Source organism: Ochotona princeps, chromosome 10 (assembly GCF_030435755.1).
Source record: "Ochotona princeps isolate mOchPri1 chromosome 10, mOchPri1.hap1, whole genome shotgun sequence".
Taxonomy (NCBI): Eukaryota; Metazoa; Chordata; class Mammalia; order Lagomorpha; family Ochotonidae; genus Ochotona; species Ochotona princeps.
In genome coordinates, this window is record NC_080841.1 from 1,452,521 (window position 1) to 1,475,455 (window position 22,935).

The 22,935-nt window shown below is 51.1% G+C and overlaps 1 protein-coding gene across 2 annotated transcripts in view; it reads left to right on the forward strand.

Annotated features, from left to right (window-relative positions):
• Positions 1–11,767: 11,767 nt before the first annotated feature.
• RNF2 (ring finger protein 2) overlaps positions 11,768–22,935 on the forward strand; it is a 47,324-nt gene continuing 36,156 nt past the window's right edge. Inside the window, exon 1 of one of the 2 annotated variants that reach the window (XM_058668940.1) lies at positions 11,768–11,933. The gene's annotated coding sequence lies outside the window, so the exon portion shown is untranslated. Of the gene's footprint in view, positions 11,934–12,425; positions 12,446–22,935 lie in introns of those variants that run through there. The other variant, XM_058668941.1, reaches the window with a different exon arrangement.

Genomic DNA, 22,935 nt, shown 5'->3' on the forward strand with positions numbered 1-22,935 from the left:
AAAGCTTTGGTTAACAGGAAGCAGATGGCCAAGATGTGTGACTTAATTCCAGCCGTGGTCAGCATGTGATGTATAAATTCCAGATGAAGAAGGAGGGAACAGGGGTGTGTAAATGTTAATATTTATATATCAGAGCTGTATTTCCTAAGAACGTTTTGCTTAAGATTAAGTAAAAATTACTCAGAAGAGCTCGAGTCTTTCTGAACATGAAAATAATTGTATTTCAAAAGCCAGACGTTTCACCAACTTCCAGGCCAACAAATGGAGTCTGAGTTCGCTTGAAAAGCAGACTGGAGAAGCCCATTTAGCCGAGCGGGCAAAGGCACGGGTCTGCACGCTCGGCTGTTTGAGGCCAAGTCTTGAAACGCTTCAGACCTCCAGTTTTGTCATCCATGAGGGCTGTTGTGAAAATTAAGCGAAATAATTCTCACAAATTGTGGCCTACAGTACCTACCAGAGTTGGGACGCTGCTGGCTGTTAGCACAGTGAGAATTTCCGTAGTTTTTCTAATTCCCAGGGGGAAGCTAGAGTGGCCGTGATGGGGCTCCTCTGGGAGCTGCGAGTCCCTCGTGCGTAATTCATAACGGGCTGGCGCGGGGCAGTGCTTCCACTGCGCTCCTCACCCCGGAACCCTCAAAGGCCTGGGTTCTTGGAGAACAGAGTAACTGTTGCCTCTGGATGACTAAGTGGATTCTGAACCAGAACTAGTGAAAGAATGGGCGCGCAAATGCGTCTGTGAGTTGTTCTGTAGTGTCGCGTAATCCTGAAGAACAGCTTGTCTTAATCGGCCCTGGGTCTGGAAAAGAGACTTAGATGTTAGGATACAGACGCTCCCACTCTAACTTAGAGCTCGGAAGTCGGGTTTGAGCGCTGTCTGCCTGGGATGCCCCTGAGGCACTTCCAGGGCGGGCTGTAGGGGCAGTGAGGAGTCTGGAGAGGACCTCTAAGTGTGGGACGTCTGTGGAGGGGCCCGTCATCCTGCTGAAGTGGTGCTCAGGCACACGACGGAATGGGGTCACCGAGAGAGGGTGTCAGTTAAGAAGAGGAAAAGACCCTAAGACCCCAGCCTGTGTTGCTCCAACATTAGAATAACCGTGAGAGACCTCAGGCGAGCCGGAGCTGCAGGAGGTCAGAGGAGTTAGAACGCAGTCCGTGTGGCCACAGTCCGCACTGGCCACCGTGCCTTTCCATTGGCTCCCGTCCGCTGGAGCCCAGTGCCTGCCCTCCATCCCGGGGACAGGGAGCGTTTGGGTCCCATCTCCAGCTTGCCCAACTCCCTCCGTCAGTCACTGTTGGCTGGGCCAGGGTCTCTGTAACCGTACGACCCAGCATCTGGGTCTGGGGTCTCCCTTTGCCAGTCTCAGCTCCCAGCAGCCAAGCTGTAGCTCTCCCATGTTCCCAGCTTGGTCACCAGGTCTCCTGGGATGACTGGGGACAGTCGCTCTTGGAGATCTTGTCTTCAGATTCCCTGGTTCAGGATCAGGGAGGTGGCTTGGACCCACTGATGCTACCTGCCTCCTGCTTTCCTGCGGTGTGCTGTAACCTGCCCCAGCTCCGTGGCTTGCTCTTCCCAGCAGTCCTTGCACCCTCTGCCCCTGCAAAGGCCCACCCATTTGATCCCCGTGGCAGCAGCTGGGGTCCTGGCTGGGTTCCTGGGGCCCATTTAAGCCAGCGTTGGAGGAAGGCCAACTCTGTCTCTAGTCGAGTTTGGATTCTGCTTTTCACCGTTTGGTGAGCTCAAAGTGTCTGGAAAATAAACATTTCCTGCAACAGAGGTATAAAAGGGTAGGACTTTAAACATGGAATGCTCGTCCTGCAGTCAGCTGGAGGGATTTCTTGAGGGAATGTTAGGAGACTAATTAGTGCGGAACATCTGCTCTGTCCCCACAAAGCCTGTGGACATAAATCAGCATGAGGAGCTTTGAGCCCGAGACCAAGCAGTTGACTGCACCTTAAGGGACCTGGAAGCGCTGTTTGGTCTCTGATTAGCCTAATTTCATACTCAATAGAACTAGGGATGCTTAGGTGTGGAGATTATGGTCTAGTCAGAAAACCTCTGAGTGCCTGATTTGCAAAACCCATACGCAGCGCCATCAGGAATTCCAGGGTTCTAGTGTTTCTGTCGGTTGTGATTGATACCCATCCAGATCCGGAACAGCCCTTTTCTTTACTAAATCTGGCGGGCAACAACACGTAGATCTGCGCTAAAATGTTCATTCTTGGCTCTTGGCTTCCGATCGGCGCAGCACCGGCCGTTGCAGTCACTTGCATGTGCCGCTCAGGAGTGAATCATCAGATGGAAGAGCTTACTCTCTGTCTCTACTCCTCTCTGCATATTTGAATTTGCAATAAAAATAAACGAATCTTAAAAAAAAAGAAGAAGACAAACACAGGCAAAATATATGGAGGGGAACCTGGGCTTCCTTGCCTTCCCAGGGCACGCCACTCTCCAGGAACCTCGGCGGCTTCAGTCCGCCAGAAGTTTCTCGAACTCTAACCTTGTGGATTTTCCTGGAGGCTTCGCTGCACAGGGTACCATGACATCACTGGTTATCGGTGATGGATTCAGTCTCCTCCCTCGCTGCTCCCTGGAGGTGGAGGGCTCAAGTCTTTAGGCTTACCTTGGCATTCTGGTCTCCAGCCCCTACCCTGAAGTTAGTCAGTGCTGGCAGACATCAGTCGGCTCCATAGCACAGATACTTCACACTTGCTTTTAAGATTCATCTGTTTTTATTGGAAAGACATATTTATAGAGAGAAGGAGAGAGAGAGAGAGAGAGAGAGAGAGAGAGAGAGAGAGAGAGAGAAACATCTTGCATCTGCTGGCTCACTCTCCAAGTGGCCGCAACAGCCAGAACTGAGCCAATCTGAAGCCAGGAGCCAGGAGCTTCTTTCAGGTCTCCCACATGTGTGCAGGGTCCCAAGGCTTTGCGCTGAACTTTTTTCTCAGGCCACAAGCAGGGAGCTGAATGGGAAGTGGAGCACTTGGGACATGAACTGTTGCCCATATGGGATCCCGGCACATGCAAGGTGAGGACTTTAACCACTAGGCTATTGCGATGGGCCCAGACAATTCACACTTTCAAAAGTCCAAGGATGGGACCACAAAGATCAAAGATATGTCTCACAGTCTACGCCTGTCTTTGGGCACAGACACCTTGAATGGAAGGACTTGCAATTCAAACGGTGCCGTTCATTACTGGATCACACTCAGTCCTTACCAGTTAGTCCAGTCTATCGTGTTGTATGAACATAACTGCCGGTCTGGCCCCTCTGGTTCCAGGAGCAGCTGCGGTCTCGGCCAGTGTAGTTGGCCTGCAGACACCCTGCAGACACCCTCAGGCACCCTCAGACACCTGGTGCAGACACTCAGATGATGGCATGCTGGGTTCTCCCTAGCTCACAGCTCACTTATCCACTTTTTTGCCCTCAGTTGCCACCCTGCCTTCTCTCATGGGCAGCGGATGCCCCCACGAGCTACCATGCCTGTCTAGAGTGCAGGCGGCAAGCCTTGTCCAGCAAGTGCCCCCAAAAGTCTACTCCCAGCCAGACAGGGAAGGCTAGTACAGTACGGATGCATGTGCCGTTTTTGCTATTGGGCTGGATGGTGCATTCACTGTCTACAATTCTGCCAGCTGGGATGAAGCGCCCCGATCCCCATCAGGCCCTCCGGACCTGCGTCCTTAGGAGTGGTCGCTATTTCCAGCTGTCACTGCACATACCGTCTGTGACAGCGACACTGGCAGGAGAAAAAAACATAAGGTGATGTGGAAACAAAGGACAAATTGCAGTTATTGTACCAGAACACTCCTTCCTTGGCAAGGACTTAGGTCACACCTGTGCAGCCTTCCCTACCCTGCCTCCTAGATCCAGCAGAGTAAGAGGGAGGAACAGGAGGGTTGTCCCTGGCCCCACTGCCCTGGAGGGCGCGGAGCACCCCATATGACGTGATCTTCCCTGGCGTCCAGACAGCCACCAGGGGCTCCTTCTGTGAAGGGGGTCCTCCCCACCCCCGATGGACACTGTGGGGCTAGATGGTGTGCTCCTTGGCCTGCATGGATGAGGCTCGGTGGGGAAGCCCACGCAGCGTTTTCTGTTCTGCTCCGAGTAGAGTGCCCTGAAAGTGTGCATACCAAGCCATCAGGACCAATCATGCTCCCTTCCTGCTAGGACCATCCCACCAGGGACATTGCCACAGACTCTGTGCCACCTTGGTTCCTTTCCATGGCAGACAAGACAGCTCTCATCAGCAACATGTGCAGGGGTGGGGAAGAGATAGAAGAGAAACACACCTCAAAATTAGACCACCTCTCCATGGATTGCTGTGTCTGCATGCACCTGCTGTGGATCAAGGTAATCACGTTAAGCAAAATCACAAATCATCTAACTGAGGATGACAATTCCTTAGCCATCCTGGGAGGGAGTTCTTCTGATGGGCAATGGCAGGTCAAATTCCTACAGGCCTGTGCCCCACAAGGACATTTCACAGGCGAGGCATCCATGGTCTCTGCCTGAGTGTATGGCCAGGTCATTGGCTGCTGCCCACAAGTCAATACAAACCAAAATAGGTCACCTTCCAAATAAGGTGTTATCCACTCTCCTTGGAATTTGTGTCCACTAGCCCAGCAGTTCTGGAGTGGTCCACTGAAAGCTGTGTGTAGGGCGGCAGCAACTCCCAACTGGTTCCATACCAGCCCCGGGGGAGAGGGACTCCTCTGTGCTGTCTCCTCCCCATGTGCCCCAAGTGGCAGGACCCTGGGTTCCATCTCAGTGTGGCACTCTGGGGGCATGATCAGCATCACGTCACCCCCACAGCATGCGTCTTTCGGGCTTCAAGGTTATTTCATGCTCCTCTTTCACAGTGGTAGCGTTACTACGTTTCTGACAGTGAGGGCATGAATGACCCTCCAGGGTAAAAGACCAAAGACTCAGCATTTGGACACTGCAGGGTTTTCTAAATCTTAAATACAGTCCCCAGTAGAATAACATTTTCTTATATAGCTGTATTTGGCAGGCCCTTTTAATTCTTTTTTTTTAAGATCTATTAATTTATTTGAAGGAGTTACAGAGGGGGGAAAGACACACACAGATCTTCCATCTGCTCTTGGTTCACGCTCCAGATGAGAGCCAGCTCTCCGGGCCAGCCAAGGCCAGCGTGCAGGAGTTTGGTCCAGCTCTCCCAAGTGGGTGACAGGGCCTAAACACGTGGGTCATCTTCTGCTGTTTTCCCAGGCCATTAGCAGGGAGTGGGATTGGAGTTGGAGCAACCCCAACACAAGCTGGTGCCCATATGGGATGCTGGCATTGCGGGTGTCAGCTTTACCTGTGGCGCCACAACATTGGTGTCTCTTTTCGTTTGTTTAATTTTTATTTTTCGTGATACAGTTCCATAGGCTCTGGGATTTTTCCTTCCACTGATGCCATTGTCCCACCTCCTCACTGTTTCCCCCCATATTATTACAATAGTATAGTTCTTCCAGCAACAGAAACAAGTCCGTCATTCTGCTATTTAAATGTATCATGTCATTGTAGGTGTAGGTGATGTTAGGAAGTCCAGGATCTTATTGTCAAGATGTATTTAACAGTTTCATTGGAAGTCCCTTTATTCGGGAGTAGAGATGCATATTGCAACGTATCTTCACTTCTCAATACGCTCTTCCAAAGTCTTCATTTCTTTTAAAGATTTATTCATATTTATTGGAAAAGCAAGAGTTACAGAGAGGAGAGACAGAGAGAAATTTCTTCTGTCTGCAGGTTCACTCCCCAAGTGGCCTCAATGGCCAGAACTGAGCTGATCCAAAGCCAGAAGCCAGAAGCTTTTTCTGGGTCTCCCACATGGGTGCAGGGTCCCAAGGTATTGAGTCACCCTTTATTGTTCTCCAAGGTCACATGCGGGGACCTGGATGGGAAGCGGACCAGCCAGGGCACCAACTGGAGCTTGTGAGGTGAGGATTTAGCCATTGAGCCATCCCGCCTAACCCGCTCTTCCAAATTCTTTACTGAAAAACGTTCTATTAGCTATGCTAGGTAAGAGATGCTTTTATTCTTCATGCTCTCAGTCCTCCACCACCACAACCACAAAACCGTTCTCGCAACATATGTCCACAAAGGCTGTTTGAACTGTAATTGGACTTAAATATTCGGCATTCTTCATGTACAGTTTCCCATCGGGATCTTCTTCCTTTGTTACCGCTAGAACTTCCACTTTTGTCCTGAGTTTCCACCTAAGTCAGTTATTCCTTGTTAATTTCCAGGATGAAACCTTAACATTAAAAAATGAGACCCAGAAAGAAAGATACGTATCTAGGAGACAGGGTGTTCCCACCCACTGGGGCACATTCCAGACGCCCACAGTGGCTTGGACTGGGTCAGGGTCGTACCTGGGACTGCTGAGCAGGATGGCAGAAGCCCAGGTTCTGGAGACATGCCCGCTGCTCCCGCAGGTCTGCATTAGCAGGGAGCTGGATTCAGGAGCTTGGGCTCATTGCTGAGCTTAGTTGATGCTGGCACCCCTGTCAGAGCACTGAGCGGAGTCCTGCCGATGGGCCTGGGAAAGCTACAGAGGATGACTCAGCTCCTCGGGCTCCTGCTGCTCATGAGCGTGGCCTGAACGGTGGCAAGGTCCTGGCTGAGTCCAGGACCAGGTCCCCAGCTGTTGTGGCCCTTTGGGAAGTACATGGAAAAGCTCTGTGTCTCCCTCTCTGTAACCCTGCCTTTAAAACAGAAACAGAAACAAAATTTGGGTATTCCCACATGGAACTGGGCAACAGGAGTCTTAAGTGCCCACCTCAACCTCCATTCTGCCCCTGGAATGAGTCCTCCAGTGATAAAAACAACCTGTAAAGATTTGTGAATGAAGCCTACCTTCTCCATATTAGGATGCCAAGAGCCAGTGATGGATAGATCATGTTTTATTTCATATCTGAGGATGGATATCACAAGATCTCCTATTTATAAACTCCTGTATTAACCATAAAGAAATGACTGGTCATGCTGCAGCAGAATGAAAGCTTCAGTTCATCCTTTTGGCTTCTGAAGCACGTGCCGTCTTCATAAGATGCACAGCAGAGGGTTAGCGGAATGTGGCTACACGTGAGCCATAACATACCAGTCCTGGTCTCCAGGGAAAAGAAGCAGCAATGTTCCTCTGTCTTTTTGTCTTGCCCATCACACTCAGCCTTTAGGGTTAACTCTGTTATTTATTTATTTCTTTAAGATTTTTTTATATATATTTTTATTGGAAAGTCAGATATCCAGAGAGGAGGAGAGACAGAGGGAAAGATCTTCCATCCCATGATTCACTCCCCAAGTGACCACAATGGCCAGTGCTATGCTGATCCGGAGCCAGGAACTTCCTCCGGGTCTCCCACACGGGTGCAGGGTCCCAACACTTTGGGCCATCCTTGACTGCTTTCCCAGGCTACAAGCAGGGAGCTGGATGGGAAATGGAGCTGCCAGGATTAGAACTGGCGCCCATATGGGATCCCGGCACGTTCAAGGCGAGGACTTTAGCTGCTAGCCCATGGCACTGGGCCCATAGGTTTAACTCTTATAAACACTGGGGAGACAGCAATTCTTCAGTCTGTCTTGGGAACACTGAGGGGAGTTTCCGGAACAGAATGTGCTGTACTGAGGTGCAGATAACACAACCCATGTTGGCACTCAGGACCACAGCCCTGCTACACCTGCTGCAGACACCATCAATCCTGAGTGGCTTGCTTCCCAAAGTCATCTGGAATGGCAGGCTGCTCAACATGGTGCTGTCACATAAAGCCCGACACAGCTAAATATGGCAAATACAGATGTTGGGAGAGGACATTTTCACAGCAGTCCACACAGAGACAGTGGCTACATCCCAAGCTATTTCAGTCTTCCAGCTGCCTACCTTTTACTTCAATTTTGTGTTGTTTTCTGAAAGCAATTTTCCAAGAAAATGAAATAGAACCTGGTTTGATGTCAGCAGATCAGGTTCCTAGACTCTAATTTAACACCAACTCTAGCATCTAGCAAACTGCCTGCTGAGGAGTGTAACGAACACCACTGTTGAGGGGTGTCCTGACGGAGGGATGTGGGGGACACGGGCGGCGCGGCAGGGCTGGCTGCAGCTGAGGACAGCCATGTGCTGACCTAGCATTCGGAGCATCTGTGAGCCCTGCAAGTTGTAGTTCTCTCATGCAGGGTGTAAGAATAAAACCTGTGAAGGTGGTTTGGATGATCCCATGAAACAGTGACTCAAAGAGGGCTCTACAAAACTGAGATATTTTCATAATTCAGAATTAGCAGACTGCCAGTGGTCTGTGGCCTTTACCTCAAATGGACAGTTAGGTGCCTGGAACACTACTGCAAGAAACCACACGTGGTGTATACAGAACAGACAGGCACGGGTTTCCATTTTAGAAGCACCGCCTAATAGAGAAAGCTGCTGAAGGGATTGAAGGCAATCTTAGAGGAAAGAGAGGGGCTGTTGCACTGGTGCAGCAAGCTAATCCTCCACTCTGTGGCGCTGGCATCCTGTATGGACGGGCACCAGTTCGTGTCCTGGCTGCTCCACTTCCTATCCAGTTCCCTGCTTATGGCCTGGGAAGGCAGTAGCGGATGGCCCAAGTCCTAGGAACCCCGCACCTACATGGGAGACTTGAAAGAAGCTCCTGGTTCCTGGTTTTGGACTGGCTCAGCTCTGGCCAGTGAGGTCATTTGGGGAGTGAACCAGCAGATAGAAGAGCTTCTCTTTCTCTCCTCTCTCTACAAAATCTGCCTTTCAATTAAAAAAATGATAATAGAGGACAGTGAGGCAAACAGAACTCATATGTGCTATGTTTTATGTACTCACTGGGAATAAAGAATTCTATCGCACAATCTCTTAAATACTGAGTGAGCATACGCTAAGAACGTTAAGCCTGTCTTGGGTGTATATCGGTGGTGCTCCCAAAGAACACACACACCAGTCATGTCAACATTCTTACTCCAAGTGTGTAATAAGAGTGTCAGCACATACCACTTAACAAACACTGCCTCGGGAGAACCCGTGTTTTTGATTTTGTGATGTAACTGTAGCAAAAAGTCAACCGAGAGGTAATTTTTGCAAAATCACACACGGGTGTGTCTATGGATCCACTGTGTCGACAACTTGGTGCTCTTCCTGAAGGCTTGAGAGAAAACAATCTTTCTAAGCAGAGTGCACTGGCATGCAGTGCTGTATCATTAGCTCCTATTAAATTGTGGAGATCATTTGTAATCAGTTCATTTATTATGCAGAGTGTTATTACAAAATGTTTTTCAGGAGGTTTCTTTCATCGAAAGTAAAACATGAGCAAAGAGTGTAGTCTGGGCAAGGTGAATCATTGCAAGATATATGCTATCGAGTTCACACTGATTTAATTTATACGCTTCTATAATTAAACAATTAAAAGGACAGAAGATAGAAGGTTCATTTTATTTCTGCTGCAGTCAACTTTTAAGTACAGGGGACTGTCTTTCAAAAGTGTAACTTTTTAAAAAGTCACTCATGGAATAAAACTTGCTGGATTTTTCCCCATAGTATCTAGGAAGTGGCCAATGGAGTCAGGGTGGGTGGTATTACTGATGTTCACCAATATCTTCCACTTCCTTTCCCAATTCAGTTTAAAGCCCCAGAGCCCTTGGCCATGTCGGAAGGCTCTGGAACCTGTTCCGGGCAATGCTCTGTGGCCAGTGACCTGCTTCCATTCCAAGGTCAGGGTGTTGGAATGTCCTGGTCACTCCGGCCCTTCGCTTCCTCTGTTGTGGAGAATGGGCCGCTGTGTTCCTGGTTACCCAGGAGGTGGTGGTGTCTGCCAGATTCACAGAGGCTAGAAGCACGCGCCAGCTGGTCACACGCCATCGGTGAGTGACGGCTGTCAGTGTCATGCTTTTAAGTAAGAGATAAAGAGTTCTGTCAGTTTGTCAGTAGCACCATTCATATTAAGGATGTTAGCTAGCCTGAGGTCTAGCTTTTTAATCACATGTAATTTAGATATCCCTTAAGTTTTCCATTTTCCACTAATTCTCCTGTGAATCTTTTTTTAAAAGTACTATATTTAACTTTCATCTGTAAAATTGCCATGCTTTCCTCAAATGATCATTTTCTTAACATCAAATGCAGTGTTTAATCTAACCACAACATTATGATTTTCAAAGCACTTTAAACTAGAGCAAATGGTTCTCGATTACGGACGTCCTGTGCTCCTGTGAGTGCCCACTCCTGCGACGGTCACGGGGAGGGACAGGCGTCTCAGGCGGCTCCCACAGGAGGGGAAGGCAGAGCCTGCACACCTCGATTGTTTCTCCCATCTCAGAGATCAGCTTAACCTCGAAGGACTGAAGAGCTGTCCTCTCTTGCTGGACACCAGGGAGCAGAGGTGGAAGGCTTTTTCTTTTTTGAGTGGTTTTTAAAAATTTATTTATTTTTTAATAATGATTACATAGTTGATCAGGGTGGAAAGGATAGAGATTTAGGGAAATCTGGATGAACTCATCCTTTCCAACTTCTCTGTTTCTTCTCGTTGTTTCTGGGGGAAGGGGAGAGACAAAGGGGGAAGCCACACATGACTTCCCACACGTCCCAGTCCCAGGGATGAGGAACCGCCACCTCATATCAACCCAGAGTCTCAATGTGCACATATTCCGAGGGTTCTGTCCAGGTGGTTTGGATGGTTCTGAAACGCTGCCGCTCTCAACGATCCGAGGATGATGTCACCCTCCCAATGTCCGTCGGCTGCCATAGAAAGCCTCAAGTCCGATCACCGAGGCTTCTGCTGCCATCGTTTGACCGGGGCAGCCGTCTAATTTGTTCTGTTCTACTACTACAGCACCAAATGTGCTGCCATATTCTCCTTTTACAACAGGGCCTGTGTCCACCGCTCCAGGCAGAAGTTTTTAAGCCATTGACAACGCTTTGGTGCTGTGTGATCGAGTGCTGTCTTTTAATATTTTAAAAACCTGCAGAACAAGTATTGTCCAAGATCAACGCAAATCTCAGCGCCTAGGAAATCGTCCCTGAAAACATCGGCTGGCATCGGTGCTGTTCTTTTCCCAATTCCCATCTTCCCTTCAGAACTGTTGAGAGACTTCTAGCGAGTTCAGGGAGTGGAAGGACCAAAACACCCAAAGGCCTGAGTCGGGCACAGTGGGTGGCGCCCAGCCCATCTGCCCAAGTTTCCTGGCAGCCCAAGAGATTCTCAGTTAACGTCTGGCTCCGCTGGCTATTATTATGTATTATTACTGCTTTGTCAGAACGGGGCTGGGCCGAGGCAGGCCGCCTGTTCTGCAGGCGCGATCTGCCGCACCCCGCGCCGGAGCCCGTGCTGTGTGCGGGGAACGACGCCGACCACGTCCGCCGTCCCTTCTCGTCCAGCGGTGGAAGCAGACGCCGCCATGGAAGGGCTCGGACCAGGCAGCGGCGAGGAGAAGGCCGGGGCCCAAGGTGACCGGCGTCGCCCAGCCTGCACGTCCCGAGCCGAGACACCCCGCGCCTGGGCCACCCGACGGCGCAGCTCCACGCCGAGACGCGGGAGGCAGGTGCGGTGGCCAAGCCGAGGGGCGCGGCCCAGGGACGTCTCCCGCGCGAGGGCGGCCGTGGGGCCGGGGCGCGGGTGCGGGCGCGGGGCGCCGAGGCGCGGGCCCGCGGGCGCCCCCTCCCCGGCCTCCCGCGCCGGCCTCCCGCGCCGTGCGCGCCCCCGCCCCGCGCGCCGCCGCCGCCGCCCCTCGCCGCGCTCTCCTTCCCGCCCTCCCCGCGGCGCGCCGGCCGCTTCCCCTCAGCCTCTCATGAATATTGAGCGGCCCCCGCGGTGTTTCCCGAGCTCCATTGCGGAAGCCCAGGCTCGCCATATTGAGCGGCGGCGCCGGCGGCCGCGGCGGCTCGGGCGCGACTTCTCGCTGCGGCCGCGGCCCGCGGAGCCCGGGCGGGGGCGGCAGCCGGTGAGTGGCGGCGGCGGCTGAGGCCGGGCCGGGCCGCGGGGCCGCGGGGCCGGGAGCGGGGCTCGACCCCGCCGCCCAGGCCGCTGTCGGGCGGCGATGGCGGGGAGGCGGCCTCTCATTGTTCGCGGCGCTGCGAGGGCCGTGGCGGGGGTGGGGCGGCGGGAGCGCGGGTGCCTCCCGGGCCTGCTCCGGCCTTCCCTGCCGGGGGCCTCGGCTCGGCCGCCGGCAGCCTCGCGTGTGGCGAGGCCGTGGAGCCGCGGGGCCGCGGGGCGAGCCGTCACGTGCGGCGCCGTCCCCCGAGGGCTGTGCGGGGCCCCGCTCCGGAGGGACGGGGTGCCCGGCTGTGGGGAATCCGCCCCGGCTGCGCCCGAGCCGTTGCGTGAACAGCGTGGGTTGCCGTGGGAGCTGTTCCAGAGTGCGCTTGGGTCGTCGCATTTACGGGGAACTTAAATGTCAGCCGTGGGACTGTTGGGTATGCCCCTCCCGCCCCCGACAGGTCTGCTTGTCAGCAGGTAGCTTTGCGTGCAGCGCACCCACTTTTTAGCAAGATAGTGTGTGCGTCTGTAAGGCTCCGTTTTCCAGGGGTAGCACAGCACCTGCGGCTCCTCGCCTTTTCCCTCCAGGACTTTGGTGGAATCCGCGTGGGAGGGCCCTTGAAGTAGGTGGAGAACGGGGAATTGGTGGTATTTGAACACGCAGCCTGGGGCCCTCGAGTGGGCTGCGCGGACGGCGGAGATGCTGGGACCCTGCCCTTTCCCGCTGCCCATGCGGCTGGGATTGCACCTGTTCCCGACCTCTGGTTTGTGGGGTCGGGTCTAGCCCTGCCTTAGGCCGTCTTCTGCGTGGAGGTGATGGGTGCCTGGTGAGGAGCCCCCAGCCCGAGCCGGGAACGAACGGGAAAGCGCGCAGCTTATGGCAGTGTTCCTAGTATGACTTAAAGCCCTTCATGGTTTTGTAATGACTCATGCAGGGCATGCTGAAGCCGAGGCCCATGGACACGTGCGCCTGTGTTGAAGGTGTTTATTGGGTCCGCTGTCGTTGAATCTCTTCGTTTCTCAGAAGGGCCCACACTAAGGCGCTACTTTGTGACCTGTTGGTTGGTAGGATTCGGGGCAGCCAGGGGCGGTGCTGCCCACCTGGCCTGCCCAGGGTCTCCCTGGCTGGGCTGTTAGTATCTGCCCTCTGCCGGCCCTCCGTCTTCCGGGTGTGTTGGGTGAAGGTTTGATCGTAGACTCCCTGCCAGTGTTCTCGGGGCTCCTGGCGTGGTGAGTGGGCGCCAGGCAGCAGGTACAGGATGCGGGGCTTCCTGGGGTTGCCATGGGCAAGCTGGGGACCCCCAGGGCCTGGTGGATGCTGGGCGGCTATGTGTAGTGCCAGAAACTTCAGATTTGCCTTTTATCATAATTTTGACAGACAAAACCCATTTTATGTATATTAAGTACAGTACTGAAGAATTCTGAAGTGAGCTGAGATTAAGTTGTCTAATGAGAGCATAAGAAAGAAGAGGTAAGTGAATGAAAAACAGCTCAACATTTGGTCATTTGGTTTCAAAGGATGCGTTGCCTTCGGGCTTTCATGTGATGGGGATTTCTTGTATTTTATGAAAAGATGGGATTTTGAAGTAAGTGTGTAAAATGGAAATCACATGTACTAAAAGGCTCAAATCCCTCACGAAGACAGGACGATGCGCTGGTGGTTGTAGCTCTGCTTTGGTTTCTCACCTTGAATGCCAAACAAGACTGTTGCCTTGCATCTTGGGGCCGTGTTCCATGCCAGCAAAAGGAAAGGCCTTTGCGGGAGTCATTGGGCGTGTGTCCGGTGAGGAGTGTGCGTGTGTCCGGCGCGCCGTGAGGGGCCTGGGCACCGGGTCTGAGGTGGAGGCGGGTGTGCTTGGGCCAGCCTGGATGGTTTGATTTGCTTGTTTTTTTCTTTTTTTCCAAAGCCAGATAGTCTAAGTCACAAAAATTCTGCTTTTTTGGTGTGACTTAGATGTGGATTTAGAGGATTTAGGAACGTTTTGTGTATGATTTCTCTTTCCTCTTGAATGAAGCAGCATGCTGTGGCAGAGGGCATCACCATGTTTGCTTTCGTGTCCGGGTGTGTAAGAGAGAGCAAACTTCAGTGGCACTTGGAACAGAGGAGCTTGATGGGATGACGGGCACCTGTCGCAGGCAGAGTGGAGAGGTCCCAGGGACCTGGCGCTGCCCTCTGGTGAGCTCCGCCTTGCTCCTGTGGCCGTGGCCAGAAGGACCAGCAGGAGCTGGGGAGTGAGTCTCCATCCACCTGCGTCCCAGTCTGCATTTACTACTTCCGTTGGCAAAAACTGGCAGTGACTTGGCTGCCAAGGAGCTGGGAAAATGCTTGTATGGTTGCAGTGCTGGTTCTAGCCCTGGGGAGCAGAGTGCTCGTGGCTTCAAAGTGGAGGGAAGGTGACCCGCATGATTAGCATGCACAGCTCACACAGAGAGCCCTGGGCTGCCAGGGAGGCAGGCAGGGTCACTGTCCTTGAGGAGTTCACAGCAGCCACACTTGAGTGCTGCGTGCTGGGATCCTGGCCCACGTGTGGCTGCTGCTACTCCGCTGCTTAGCGGAGTTTAGCGATGGCTGTTTCTATCTTACATCCCGATTAAACCCAGCGTGATTCTTTCTGGCTGCTGTGTTCTGCCCAACTCTTGCAGAAGCTGTTTGAGGGCCTTCGGTTTTTTCACATCGTAGCGTTCTTTTAAATGTGGATTACAAACCCCATCGCGTTCTTTATACTTTAGCCTAGCCTAGTACTGTGTACGTAGATGTTCAGTAAATGTTTGTGTTCCCAGTGGATAAAATAGTGACTGTGGATTGTGTAGACATTGTCTTCTCACTTCATCAGAACAAACGTTGGAAAGGACAAAACAGTTCATTAGGGCTGGAAGTAACACTGGGGCTTTTAATTTGTTGTATTCCAGAGCCAGCTAGTTTGGCATGAATTCCTTTTGGTTGCCAGATAAAGTCCTTGCCCCCCTCTCTCTTTTTATAAACCAATGCTTTAGGGGCCCGGCGCAGTGGCCTAGCGGCTAGAGTCCTCGCCTTGAACGTGTCGGGATCCCATATGGGCGCCGGTTCTAATCCTGGCAGCTCCATTTCCCATCCAGCTCCCTGCTTGTGGCCTGGGAAAGCAGTGGAGGATGGCCCAAAGCCTTGGGACCCTGCACCCACGTGAGAGACCTGGAGGAAGTTCCTGGCTGCTGGCTCTGGATCAGCACAGCACCGGCTGTTGCACTCACTTGGGGGAGTTAATCATTGGACAGAAGATCTTTCTCTCTGTCTCTCCTCCTCTTTGTATATCTGACTTTGTAATAAGAAGTAAATAAATCTTAAAAAAAAAAAACCCAATGCTGTAACATTTCGCAGCAGTTTGTGGTGGGAGGAAGACATTGAACTGGTTTCCTGTGGTTTCTTTCTACGCTGCTGTTGTGCCTGACTGGGTATTTGCCACTGGTGTTAGTGTTCTGAGGTGTGGGGCTGGACTGGGCACCTTCTGTTTCAGGGGAGTGTTATGGACGCACCATGTTGATGTGACGTAAGCTAACTATTCGTCGCTTGCTGAAAGATGTCTGCCTCTTGCTAGTAATTGCTTAGATCCTGACTGGGTGCCCTGTTCTCTGCAGTGTCCCAGGCGGGGACGCTGGGCGCCCAGCCCGCTGTTTTGTAGCCAGCTTTACGTTCACAGAAGGGCTAGTGTTGGGTGGTCCAGAAGGAGCTGGAGAACTGAGGGCACTCTGCTTCCATTACAAACAAGATTCTTGGATTTTCTGAGGGATTTTTTAGTATTTCTTAAATCCCCCTCACTGACTTTTTTTTTTTGTAAAGCCGTGATGTAATGTAGGTAAAAGATTTTCATAAGCCACCAAGCACATTAGAAAGTTAAGGAAAATATATGAAGAGAGAAAAAGACCCATTGATTGCTTGGATGCTGGAAATAGTTTTGTGTGTTTTGAATTTCCACATTTAAAGTGTTAAGAGTGGGCCCGGCGCAGTGGCCTAGCAGCCAAAGTCCTCGCCTTGAACGTGCCGGGATCCCATATGGGCACCGGTTCTAATCTTGGCATCCCCACTTCCCATCCAGCTCCCTGCTTGTGGCCTGGGAAAGCAGTCAGGGACGGCCCAAAGCCTTGGGACCCTGCACCCACGTGGGAGACCCAGAAGAGTTCCTGCTCCTGGTTTTGGATCAGCTCAGCTCCGGCCGTTGCAACTGCTTGGGGAATGAACCATCGGATGGAAAAACTTCCTCTCTGTCTCTCCTCCTCTCTCTATATATCTGACTTTCCAATAAAAAAATAAATAATAATAATAAAAAGTGTTAAGTGAGAATGGATTGTAGGAGGAGTTGTGGGAACCTTATATACGGAATTTTCGCAAGTCTGATGGCTAGATTCCTCACTCCACTCTGGCGATACGCTTTTCTCTCCTGAGATGACGCCCTAAACTCTCATTCTACGTGTGGATGTGTAGCTACCACTTTGCATGGACTGTGGGAGTAGTCACGGCCTGAGAGAGTAAGGACAAGATGTTGTTGCTGCTTGGGCCGTTAGTGAGAGTGAGAAGTTGATTTTTACTTCCTTACGTGCAAGGTGGAGTTCTGGGGTCAGGAAGGGAGAGAGCTCTCTGGATGCTGGTTCATCTCTCCTGTGGCTCCAGCGGGAAGCTGGGCGCCTAGAGCTGTTTGCCCCATCCCCTGGGCCGTCCTCTGTGTAGCAGCTGAGACTCAAACCCGTGCGCTTCTGGGATGGTGGCAGCAGGCTGACTCACCTGGCTGTGACGTTTGCCTTGAGTCTACTTTAATAATAGACCTAGCAAGGTCGAGTACGGTACCGGTTTCATTTTAGTTTTATCCTTGTTTGTATTTGCAGAGAACACACCTCTCTGAGTGGAAGGCGCTTTTTATGGCTACAGGTTTTGTCCTTCAGGAACTTTTCTTCACGTGACTGTTAAGTTACAAAAATGAGTGTGTGTGTGTGTGTGTTTTTTCAAGTAGCAAAGAACTCCAATTCTGTTTCCCCACAAAGGCACCGCTCAAAGATTGTGTTTACAAGCAGAACAGCTTGAAAAGACTGGGTAGCTTCAGCATTATCAGCTTTCACAATTCTATCCTCAACATAAGATGAAAAGCTATCATCAGATACTAAATGCAGAGCTTACCTGCAGCCTCCCAACTGGGACGAGGATCCAGGGGACAGGTACACACACCTAATGTACTACCACAGGCGTGGTCCTGCCTGCTTCGGCCCCCCAGCTGGAAACACAAGGCCCAGCGCTCCATGGCAGCTCCTGGGATGAGCTGTTAGCGAGCAGACGCCGCCGGGAGGCTCCAGTCTAGTCCTCACACAGCACCCGCAGGATAGCGATGCGGGCTGACGACGCGCCCACTTGTCCCTCCCAGAGCCACTCAGAGCGACAGTTCTCTGTGCCCCACAATGCCTCTGAAAGCTCGTGTGTGTGTGTTTTTAAGGTTTAATATACTTTTATTGGAAATACAGATTTACAGAGGGAAGGAGAGACAGAAAGATCTTCTGTGCACTAGTGTACTCCACCAGATAGCCACAATGGCTGGAGCTGAGCCGAATTAAAGCCTGGAAACTGGAGCTCCCTCCAGGTCTCCCACATAGTGCAGACCCCCAAAGCTTGCGACCATCCTCCTCTTCCGCCCCACCCCCATTCCCATGCAGGAACCTGGATGGGAGGTGAAGCAGCTGGCATACAAGCCATTGTCCATTTGGGGTACTGGCACTTGCAGGTGGAGGATTAGCCAGTTGAGCCCGTACTGGCCCCACAAAAATGTGTTATTAAATGCTAATATTGCCTAAAATATGAAAACCACATTTCTCCATTCTTGATGTTATAATAATTGTTAACAGTTGTTTCAGAATATAAGTCTCATTTTCCATTTTGGGTTAGCCAATAACTTATTAGAAGAGTCTCCAAATATTTTTTATTGTCAGAAATTTCCATTCCCTTTGAAAAGATAATATTACTTATGTGTTATATAGACAGCATTATTAATATTAGTTTAATTTGTCCTGCAACCTTTTGGATCATCTGGTGTAATTAATTTTGGAGAATAAGACAATATTGGGGCTCGGCAGCGTGGCCTGGTGGCTAAGGTCCTCGCCTTGATCCCATATGGCCGCTGGTTCTAATCCCGGCAGCTCCACTTCCTCTCTATCTCTCCTCCTCTCAGTATATCTGACTTTGTAATAAAAATTAAAAATAAATAAATAAATAAATAAATAAATAAAAAGAAAAGAAGAAGATGTTTTAAAAAAAAAAAGACAATATTGGTGTGCTGGTAAGAAAAAAATTAGAGAGGTAATTATCCATAATGGATTGTTTTTGTTAATTCCTGCATTTAATGTAATGTTCAGTTAGTACTTTCAGCAGTGGTTTAAGAGCTAAGAAAGGGGAGAGTCTACACATAATTAAATCAATTACCTTTTGAATAGTTCTGTAGTTGATTTATTCAATTAAATCATCTGTGCTTATGCATTTTTTTGTGTGGTTTAAAACAGTTTTAGTTACATGTAGTGTTAAACTTATTTGATTTGAAATTCAACCTGAAGCATCCTATATTTTTGTATGCCTAACTTGTCAGGTGACATTTTTGGTGAGTGCATAATATTACAAGTAGGGGAATGTACCACCATGTATCTAATCGTTTCCTTGTGGTTGACTGGACTTCCCCTGGCTTTGTATTTAGTGGATGGTGCGAAGGCCCAGTGTCCGTGTCCATTGGATCCCACACACTGAGGGGGACACCAGCAGGTGAGACCCTGGATACTCCTGTGGTCTTGATGCTTTTACCTTCTGAGCTTGAATCTGATGGCCCCGAACACTAGGCAGGAGAGAGCTGGTGTTCCCCTCAGTGTGGGGGGCGCCTGTTCCGCCTGCAGCAGGGGTCCTTCAGGGACACGCCCTCAGTGTGGGGGGCACCCGTTCGGCTTGCAGCAGGGGTCCTTCAGGGTCACGCCCTCAGTGTGGGGGGCACCCGTTCGGCTTGCAGCAGGGGTCCTTCAGGGTCATGCTCTCAGTGTGGGGGGCACCCGTTCGGCTTGCAGCAGGGGTCCTTCAGGGTCACGCCCTCAGTGTGGGGGGCACCTGTTCCGCCTGCAGCAGGGGTCCTTCAGGGTCATGCTGTCAGCGTCGGGGGCACCTGTTCGGCTTGCAGCAGGGGTCCTTCAGGGTCATTCCCATGTCCTGCTCACATTGTGTACATATGTGCTTTTAGATGTCTTTTTCTTCTCCCAGAGGTGAGAGTTTCTTACCAGATTTTAAAAAATTAATTTGTTTGATTTGAAATGCAGAGTTAGAGAAAGAAATACCCTTGATCAGCGCTCGGCAAGTTCGCTCCCCAGTGGCTGCAGTGGCCTGGACTGGGCCAGATAGAAGCCGCAGGGTCATCTGAGTCTCCCCCAGGGGTGGCTGCTTTTCTCGAGTTCCTAGCAGAGAGCTGGATCACAGTAGGGCGGCTGGGGAGCAGGACTGCTGGGATTAGGACTGGCGCCGTGTGGGATCCTGGCGCCATCAAGGCGAGGACTTTAGCGGCTAGGCTAGGTTACCGCCAGGTTACCTTACCAGGCTCTCCACTGAATTTATTTTTTAATTATTTTTTAAAGATTTTATTTATTTTTTATTACAAAGTCAGATATACAAAGAGGAGGAGAGAGAGAGGAAGATCTTCCTTCCGATGATTAACTCCCCAAGTGAGCCGCAACGGCCAGTGCTGCGCCGATCCGGAACCAGCAGCCAGGAACTTCCTCCAGGTCTCCCACGCGGGTGCAGGGTCCCAAGGCTTTGGGCCATCCTCAACTGCTTTCCCAGGCCACAAGCAGGGAGCTGGATGGGAAATGGAGCTGCCGGGATTAGAACCGTTGCCCGTATAGGATCCCGGCACGTTCAAGGAGAGGACTTTGGCTGCTAGGCCACTGTGCCGGGCCCTCTCCACTGAATCTATAATGTGCTACATGGTGTCCATTTCTGGTAATTGAGCTTCACTTTGTCTCAGTGCCGCTATTTCCTGTGTGACATATTCCTTAGATTCCTTGTCCTGTAGACTTTAGCCTATGGAAGGTTTAGCCCAGCTTTCTTTAAGCTTTTGAAACTTCCAGGGCTTCTGCCAAGATTTATTTTTGTTGGAAAGACGGATTTACAGAGAAGGAGAGACAGAGAGAAAGATCTGTCCACTGGTTCGCTCCCCAAGTGCAACAACCAGAGTCAGGCCATTCTGAAGCCAGGAGCCTCTTCCAGGTCTCCCACGCAGGTGCAGGGTCCCAAGGCTTGGGGCCGTCCTCGACTGCTTCCCCAGGCCACAGGCAGGGAGCTGGGTGGGAAGTGGAGCTGCCATATGGGATCCCGGCTTTGGGAGGGGAGTGTTAGCCCATTCAGGCATCGTGCCAGGCGCAGTGTTCAGGTTTTCTGATGTCAGTTGCAGAACGTGGGAGAGGAAAGCCAGAGGGAGATCAAGTTGGTTTGCCTTTTGGGAGTGTTCCAGGAACAGAGAGTTGAGGCATCTTGAATCCCCTTGGGGTAGCTGCCACAAAACAATCTGTGTATGACAAAGGCATGGCAGAAACACGTTCCACTCCTGTTACCTTGTCTCTGCTACCTTAGAACTGGAAGCCTGAGGTCGCGCCTCGTGTGGGATGGTGGCCATGACTGGAGTTGAAACATGGAGACTTACAAAGTGGCAGTCTGTCGGTGACTGCCTCCTCACTGCAGCACACTTGTTATTTGATGATATCCCTGTGGCCCTGCAGTGTGCATGGCTCCGCCTCTGCTGCTGTTGTCGCTTTAGTGAGCTACCCTGTGGTTTCTGCGGTAGCAGTCGCAGGGATAACCGGCTGAGACACCTGCAGAACACGCACACTGCATGGACTGGACGCTGTTACTTCCGCTTCTTCGTGAACTTTGTGAAGTGCCCTCCGGGGTTGGTAGTGGTCAGGGCGCTGCCTTGGCCTCCGACAGCCAAGCTTTGAGCCTGGCGGCTGATTGTGTCTGACTGCGTGGTGAGACCACTGAGCCGCTCGGTGGCCTTAATTCCTTGTCTCCTTTTTGGTGAAGATCTCGCTTTCCATTGATCAAATTTACCTATAAGGTGGGGGCAGTTACAGCGTCTACTTTATGAAGTTGCTAGAATTAAGCTCAATTTCATAGAAGATGCTGAGCTACTCTGTGACTGTTGCCAGGACTGGAGTTACTGGCTCAAAGAACATGACTTTTTAAAACATGTGGAAATGACTTGTTGGGCTGCTTTTGATAAGGGTTGTTCTGCTTGTTAGGACAATGTAGAGGCAACAGCCTTGACGGCTTTCCTCTCATTTTTTCTTATTCACTGGTGTATGTTGCTCCCTTACCATAAATTTAATTTTTAAACTGATTATGCTTCCCAGAAAAACAGCATCTGGGAGTCTCTTTTTAGCGTTGCAAAGGTGTTGCTGTAACCGACTGCCTTGGCAGGGATTGCTGTGTCCTAGGAAGGCAGCCTTGCCCCACACTGCAGGTACAGAGTGTGGGGCAGGCAGGTCTGGGTCCCAAGCCTACCCTGCTCCCTCTTCGAGCTTCCCACTGGGGTGCAGCCCGAGAGGCAGCACCCCAAGTCCCTGCAGCTCATGCTTCTGCCCCGCCCGGCTGGTCGTGCGGGTGTTGAGGGAGCGAACAACAGGTAGAAGTTTTCCCTCTCCATCTTTTCTTGTTTTAATGTATTTATATTGCTGACTTTTGTTGTGGAATAGAGGACCCTGCAATATATGTAATAGTTGGACTTGTCTGTGGACACGAGTTACAAGTTGCAATGTTATTGTAAGAGGTAAAAACCTCAGCTGACAGGCGGGAACTGGAAGTGCAGCCACTGTGGTGGCATGGTGAGTTAATCCTGCGTGTGGCACCTCCATCCCACATGGGCGCTGGTTCGTGCCCTGGCTGCTCCACTTCCCGTGCAGCTCCCTGCTTGTGGGTCCAAAGCCTTGGGACTGTGCACCACATGGGAGACCCAGATGAACTTCCTGGCTGTGGATTGGCCCAACTTTGGCTGTTGTAGCCATTTGAGGAGTGAACCAGTAGAGGGGAGATCTCTGTCTTTCCTTTTCTCTGTAAATCTGCCCTCAAGTAAAAAGTAAGTACTAAGAAAAAATAAAGTCTTGTCAGAGGGATAGAAAATTAGAATTAGGAGATGTGCCGTGTTAAAGTGGCCTGCTCTGCTGCCGGCATCCCCCTACAGGTGGCTACAGTTCCCACCCAGCTCCCTGCCAGTGGCCCGAGAGAGCAGCGGAAGACGGATCCAGGGACAACCTGCTACCCCCATAGTTTCATCTGGGGACCCGGATGAAACTCCTGGCTCCTGTCTTTGCCGTGTTCCAGGGGAGAAAAAAAGAAATCAAGGATTTGGACCAAATTGGGAAAAAGTAAGAATAAGAAAGGAGTGAAGCATTTCTAAAGCCTGGGTGTATGAAGCCTAGAGCTGGCTCGCTCTTTGAAATGTGAGTCCGCATGGATTTCAGGCTTTTTTTCCACATAAATGAGATTTGATTCCATTTCCATGAACTTTTTGCAGCATGCTAGGACATACACTGTGAAGGCAGATGGACTTGGTGAGTGTGGAATTGGCTATTCTCTCCAAGAATAAGGCTGTGACTTGGGCAATGGAGTGTATGAATTTTATGTGCAATACACCTCTTTGACTTTAAAAAGACAAAAGAAATTGGAGGAAACAGCTGGTTATGATAAGGTGAAGTATTCGAGTTTGGAGAAGTGGTTAAGCAGACCATGTTGGTTTTAGAGTCAAGGCCCGCCTTGGACATGGTGCTGTTCAGAATGCTTAAGCAAACTGAGCCACAGAACGTTAGGGTTAAGAGGGCTCTTGGAGCTACTTAGAAAGCCTGAAGTTTACCGAGGAGCAAAGGGGATCTCCAGCTGGAGTATCCAGCCCTACAGCACCCAGGAATTTAGAAGTAGAGTTTCTTTACCTTCAGAG